Below are 6,408 nucleotides of genomic sequence, written 5' to 3' on the forward strand. Positions count from 1 at the left end.
ATAATAAAATCTTATCCAAATTTATAATCAATAACTAACGTCGTAAAAAGTACTCGGTCAATTATTATTGAAAAATTGGTATAACGGAAAAATTATCGTTTCCCTACTTGGATTCACTCTTAAATGTATTTAGACCAAATACATCTTATATAGTTTGAGATTTTAAAATCGTTACAATTTTCGTTAAGATTATTTATCCTAAATAATCTTTCTATTTAAATGTTATTTTATCACTTTTCGATAAGTTTATAACAAGATTTATACAAATATTTCATACCCATAATATTTGTCCATATAACACGTATATAATAAATAAATATTTATATAACATGTAACGCATACCAAGAAAATTTATTCTATTTGAGGATTTTAATTATTCTATAAAATAAATATTTATTATTATTCTTCTTTTAATATCTAACCTACCTTAAAGACGTTACAATGCTTAAGTATGTATGTAATACAATCTATTTATATCATCATCATTATTATTATCTATATCTATATATACTTATAAAAGAAACATTTTTCCTTTCACCACATTCACTTGAAACTCTCATACATCTTTCCTTTCACCATATTCGTTTGAAACTCCCATAACCTTTCAATTTCTTTTAATAATAATTATAAGTTGTATAATATGGTTAAATAAATATCAAACCTAAAATGTAATCATATATAAACTAAATTTCAATATTAAAATAATATCAATATTTCTACTTATAAAGTTATGTTTTTTTTAACTTTTAACATATTACACTTAATTTATTATTTTTAATATATTATTAGATGTAAACCATTATTATCATTTTAAAGATACACTTTTAGAATAATTTTTATAAAATACTTAAATTATTAATTTAAATATAAAATTACAGGGTCAACTTAAATATAAATTTTAGTTTAACTTAAACAAGCTAAAAAATATAATGTAAATAGTTAAAAAGTGATAAATTGTTATGCTTTTTCTAATAATGATTATAAATTGATTAATAAGGGTAAATAAATTGCAAACCTAAAATGTAATTATAAATAAATTAAATTTCAATTTTAATACTTATAAAAGAAGCATTTTTCCTTTCACCGCATTAATTTGAAACTCTCATACATCTTTCCTTTCACCATATTCATTTGAAACTCCCATAACCTTTCAATTTCTTTTAATAATAATTATAAGTTGTATAATATGGTTAAATAAATATCAAACCTAAAATGTAATCATATATAAACTAAATTTCAATATTAAAATAATATCATTACTTCTACTTATAAAGTTATGTTTATTTTTTTTTAACTTTTAACATATTACACTTAATTTATTATTTTTAATATATTATTAAATGTAAACCATTATTATCATTTTAAAGATACACTTTTAGAATAATTTTTATAAAATACTTAAATTATTAATTTAAATATAAAATTACAAGCTCAACTTAAATATAAATTTTAGTTTAACTTAAACAACCTAAAAATATAATGTAAATAGTTAAAAAGTGATAAATTGTTATGTCTTTCTAATAATTATTATAAATTGATTAATAAGGGTAAATAAATTGCAAACCCAAAGTATAATTATAAATAAATTAAATTTCAATTTTAAAAAAATACATTTACATCTACTTATAAAGTTATGTCTTTAACTTTTAACATAGTATACTTAATTTATTAGATTTAAGATGTTGTTATATGCAAACCATTATTAGTTTAAAGATACAACGTTTGAACAGTTTGGACAAATTACTTAAATTGTTAATTTAAATATAAAATTACAGTGTCAACTTAAATATAAATTTCAGTTCCACTTCAAAAACCAAAGAATATTTTATAAATAGTTAAAAGTGATAAATTGTAGTGATAAATGCAAAAAGTAAATTGTAATCTCAATTTAACTAAAATATTTCTTAAATATATTTTTATAATCGTTAAAAAATTTCAAATAAGTAGCTTAAAATAATTTAGAAGAACAATAGTTAAAAATAACTCTATATAAATGACTATATTGTTACGTTTAAAATCAAAAAACAATGTTTGATGCTTTAAATATTTATAATGATATAAATTAAAAAAAATAAGCAAATAAATTTTAAAAAATTAATTAACAATAACAACAACTATAAATAACATTAGGCCATATATTATATTTAATTTTATTAATGTGTAACTTGCAGGTAGAAATCATTCAAACGATTGAGATTATACAGTTATAATAAATGTATATATTATTATATAATTCAAAATAATCAATATGTTATATTAATTTAGTATATGAATTATTACATCAAATTTAACAACAACGCTATTGTTATATTTAAAAAAAAACATATATTTGTAACACTTTAATTATATAGGTGTTTCTGCGCAACGCGCGGATATTCGCCTAGTATACTTATAAAGCTAACATTTTTCCTTTCACCACATTCATTTGAAACTCTCATTCATTTTTTTTCTTTCACCACATTCATTTGAAACTCCCATGACTTTCCAATTTCTTTATAATAATGATTATAAGTTGGTTAATAAGGTTAAATCAATATAAAACCTAAAGTGTAATCATATATAAACTAAATTTCAATATTAAAAGAATATATTTTCTTCTACTTATAAAGTTATATTTTAACTTTTAACATATTATATTTAATTTATTAGGTCTAATATGTTGTTGTATGTAAACCATTATCATTTTAAAGCTACATCTTTTGAACAATTTGTATAAAATACTTAAATTGTTAATTTAAATATAAACTTACATGATCTACTTAAATATAAATTTTAGTTCAACTTAAACAACCTAAATAATATTTTGTAAATAGTTAAAAGTGATAAATTGTAGTGTCTTTCTAATAATGATTATAAGTTAGTTAATAAGGTTAAATAAGTATCAAACCTAAAGTGTAATCATAAATAAACTAAATTTCAATATTAAAATAATATTTTTACTTCTACTTATAAAGTAGTCTTTGACTTTTAACATATTATACTTAATTTATTAGATTTAATGTTGTATGTAAACCATTATCAATTTAAAGCTACAATTTTTGAACAATTCGGACAAAATACTTAAATTGTTAATTTAAATATAACATTACAAGGTCAACTTCAATATAAATTTCAGGTCCACTTAAAAAACCCAAAGAATATTTTGTGAATAATTAAAAATGATAAATCATAGTGCTAATTGCAAAAACAAAATTATAATATCAATTTAACTAAAATATTTCCTAAAGATATTTTTATAATCATTAAAAGTTTTCAAATAATTAGCTTAAAATAACTTACAATAACAATAGTTAAAAATAACTCTATATAAATGATTAGATTGGTACCTTTAAAATAAAAATTTTTGTTTGATATTTTAAATAATTACAATGATAGAAATTAAAACGTTAACAAATAAATTTTAAAAAATTAATTAATAATAACTACAACTATAAATACCATTAAACTATATATTATATTTTATTTTATTCATGAGTAACCCGCGGGTAGAGGTCATTCAAAAGATTGATATTATGCAGTTTTAATAGATGTATATATTATCATATAAATCAAAATAGAGTAAATTACATGAATGGTCCCTATAGTTTAGTGTAATTTGCATGTTTGGTCCATGACTTATTTTTTTAACTCGGAAAGTCCTTACTATTTGTTTTTGTTACGTACTTGGTCCCTGTCTTACCTAAAAAGACTATTTTTTCCCTTGATTTTCTAATTTATTTAAATAAACACATCCCCAACCTCACCCATTCACCTTACCTTACCTACCTTACAATTTTTCCATATTTAAATAATAGTCTTTTTAGGCAAGTCAGAGGCCAAACGCGTAACAAAAACAAACAGTAGGGACAAAGTGCGTAACAAAAACAAATAGTAAGGACCTTTCAAGTTAAAAAAATAAGTTAGGGACCAAGCACGCAAATCACCCTAAACCATAGGGACCATTCGTGTAATTTACTCTTCAAAATAATCAATATATTATATCTCCTTACTATTGTAACAGCCCGGAATTCAGGTATAACCATTTAGCCCTTCATCTTTTCATATATGTCATGTTGGCCCTTTTTGTGTTGGGTGAGTACGTTGGGCGTACAAAGAGTACACTACGCATACTCGCGTGCTTAAATTGAACGTGTTGTCACCCAGGTACTCTACAAGTACCTAAGGTTACGCCGGGCGTAACCGGTCCAGACCCAAAACCCTAATATGGCTTGGTGGCTATAAAAGGAATGAGATGGCCTTGTCCCTCAGCTACCATCCTTCAGAAAGAAACCCTAAGAGAGCTTTTCCTTCGTTTTTAGCTGGAGTGTGAGTATTCTAAGCCTCAAGGTGTCATTTCAAGGTAGCAAAAGAGAAGAGAAGTCCATTGTGAAGGCTAGAAGCTGGTGGACAAGTGTAGATCCGAGGATAACAAAGGTTGGAGCTTATTCCTGAGGTAAAAAGTTTAGATCTTGCCTTGTAGTTCTTATGGTATGCTTCTTGGACCAATTTCTAGGGTTTTGGTCCCAAAGATGGAGACTTTATGAGCAAGTAGTCTCCATTGGCTTAGATCTATCATATTCCAGGTCTATTTGAGTTGTATGTTCATAAAAATGTAATCTTGGATGTAAATATTTAGCCATGCATGAGATCTAGATCTTTGGAGGTGAAAAGAAAGGTATTAGAGGGTGTAGGAGCCTTTACAGCCATGCCAAGGCTTAAAGGTTCCGACTTTATGGGTTAGGAGACTTAAAGAGAGCCAGATCTGGAAGTTGAAGGAGTGTATTAACCATTTAAGACAAAGAAATATGGTATGGCTGAATCTGGGATTTACGTTGGGCGTAACTCCCAGTACGCGCAGCGTAAGGGGTTGCGACCCCCGATTGTGGTTCATCGATGTACGCCCCGCGTATTGTGGTCTGTTGACTTTTATTGACTTTTAGGGTTTTGGTCAACATGTGGACTTTGAGTCAAGGAGGGGCGAAATGGTCTTTTACCCCTCTGTGGGATAATGAAAAGGGTGTAGCCTAGTCTTGGAAGCCTTTATTAATTAGAATGATATTTCGTTATGATTAGGCGGGGTTGGGTCTTCGTTTCGAGATTCGGAGATAGCGAGCACGTGAGATTCTAGACTTCCTGCGAGGTGAGTCTTCTCACTATACTGTAACCGGAAGGGTATCTATGTGTGACCGGAAGGTCGGATATGTTATGAGCTGTATGCATTATATGTAATTAAGTTAACCGTTGTATGTGTTATGTATGCTATGTTTGATATGGGCCGGAAGGCATCGTGTTATGGGTCGGAAGGCATTTATGTCATGGGCCGGAAGGCATTGTGATGTGGACCAGAAGGTCGACGCGGGTAGGACCGGAAGGTTTACCGGGTCAGGACGGAAGTCCCCTGAGACACATGGACCGGAAGGTCATGGCCTGGAAAGGCGTATGTGCGTAAGTAGTATTTTGGGGAAACTCACTAAGCATTTATGCTTACAGTTGTTGTGTTATGTGTTTCAGGTACTAGCGAGGACCGTGGGAAGGCGCCGGCGTGATCTGTACACACTGACGGAGGATTTATGATCTTGGGATTTATATGTTTTGTATTATGATATGATACATTGGATTTTTATGACTTGATTTGGATGAAAACATGTTTTAAGAAATGAAAATTTTGTTTTGAAAATTCACGTTGTTACAACTATATGAATTATTTATATCAAATTTAACAATAACATTATTGTTATATTTAAAAAAACATGTACATATTTCAGTTATATAGATATTTCTGCGCAACGTGCGGGTACTCGCCTAGTATACTTATAAAGAAAACATTTTTCCTTTCACCACATTCATTTGAAACCCTTATGACTTTTCAATTTCTTTTTAATAATAATTATAAGGGTAAATTCCATGAACGGTCCCTGTGGTTTAGGGTAATCTGCGTGTTTGGTCCCTAAGATTTTTTTTAACTCGGAGGGTCCCTCAAACATATTTTTTTTACGCGTTTAGTCCCTACCAAACACAAAATGACTATTTTACCCTTAATATTTTATTTTTTATTTTTGACCATTTATTTATCATTTTTAATTAAAAAAAAAAGAAACAAAATGCCCCCCCCACCAATCCCCTTTTATCCCCATCCATCATCTCATTTAGGTTCTCACATTTCCAAAACTCATCACTTATCCGATGACCGTTGGTACTTTCCGGCGAGCGACCCACCCCACCAATGAACATCTAAGGCTTCTTCCTCTCTTCCTCTATTTTCTCTTATCCGTTCGATTTAGAGAAAGGGGTGGTAACTGTAGATTGTGGTGGCTACAATATGCAAACATGAAAAAGGAATAAAAGAAAATGGTAGATTGATCGACACCTACAGCAGCACATCAATACTGGAGCACAACAACCTTTGCAAAAAATCATGAATTGAAGCAG

This window comes from Lactuca serriola, chromosome 8, assembly GCF_051521515.1.
Source record: "Lactuca serriola cultivar US96UC23 chromosome 8, Lser_US96UC23_V15, whole genome shotgun sequence".
Taxonomy (NCBI): Eukaryota; Viridiplantae; Streptophyta; class Magnoliopsida; order Asterales; family Asteraceae; genus Lactuca; species Lactuca serriola.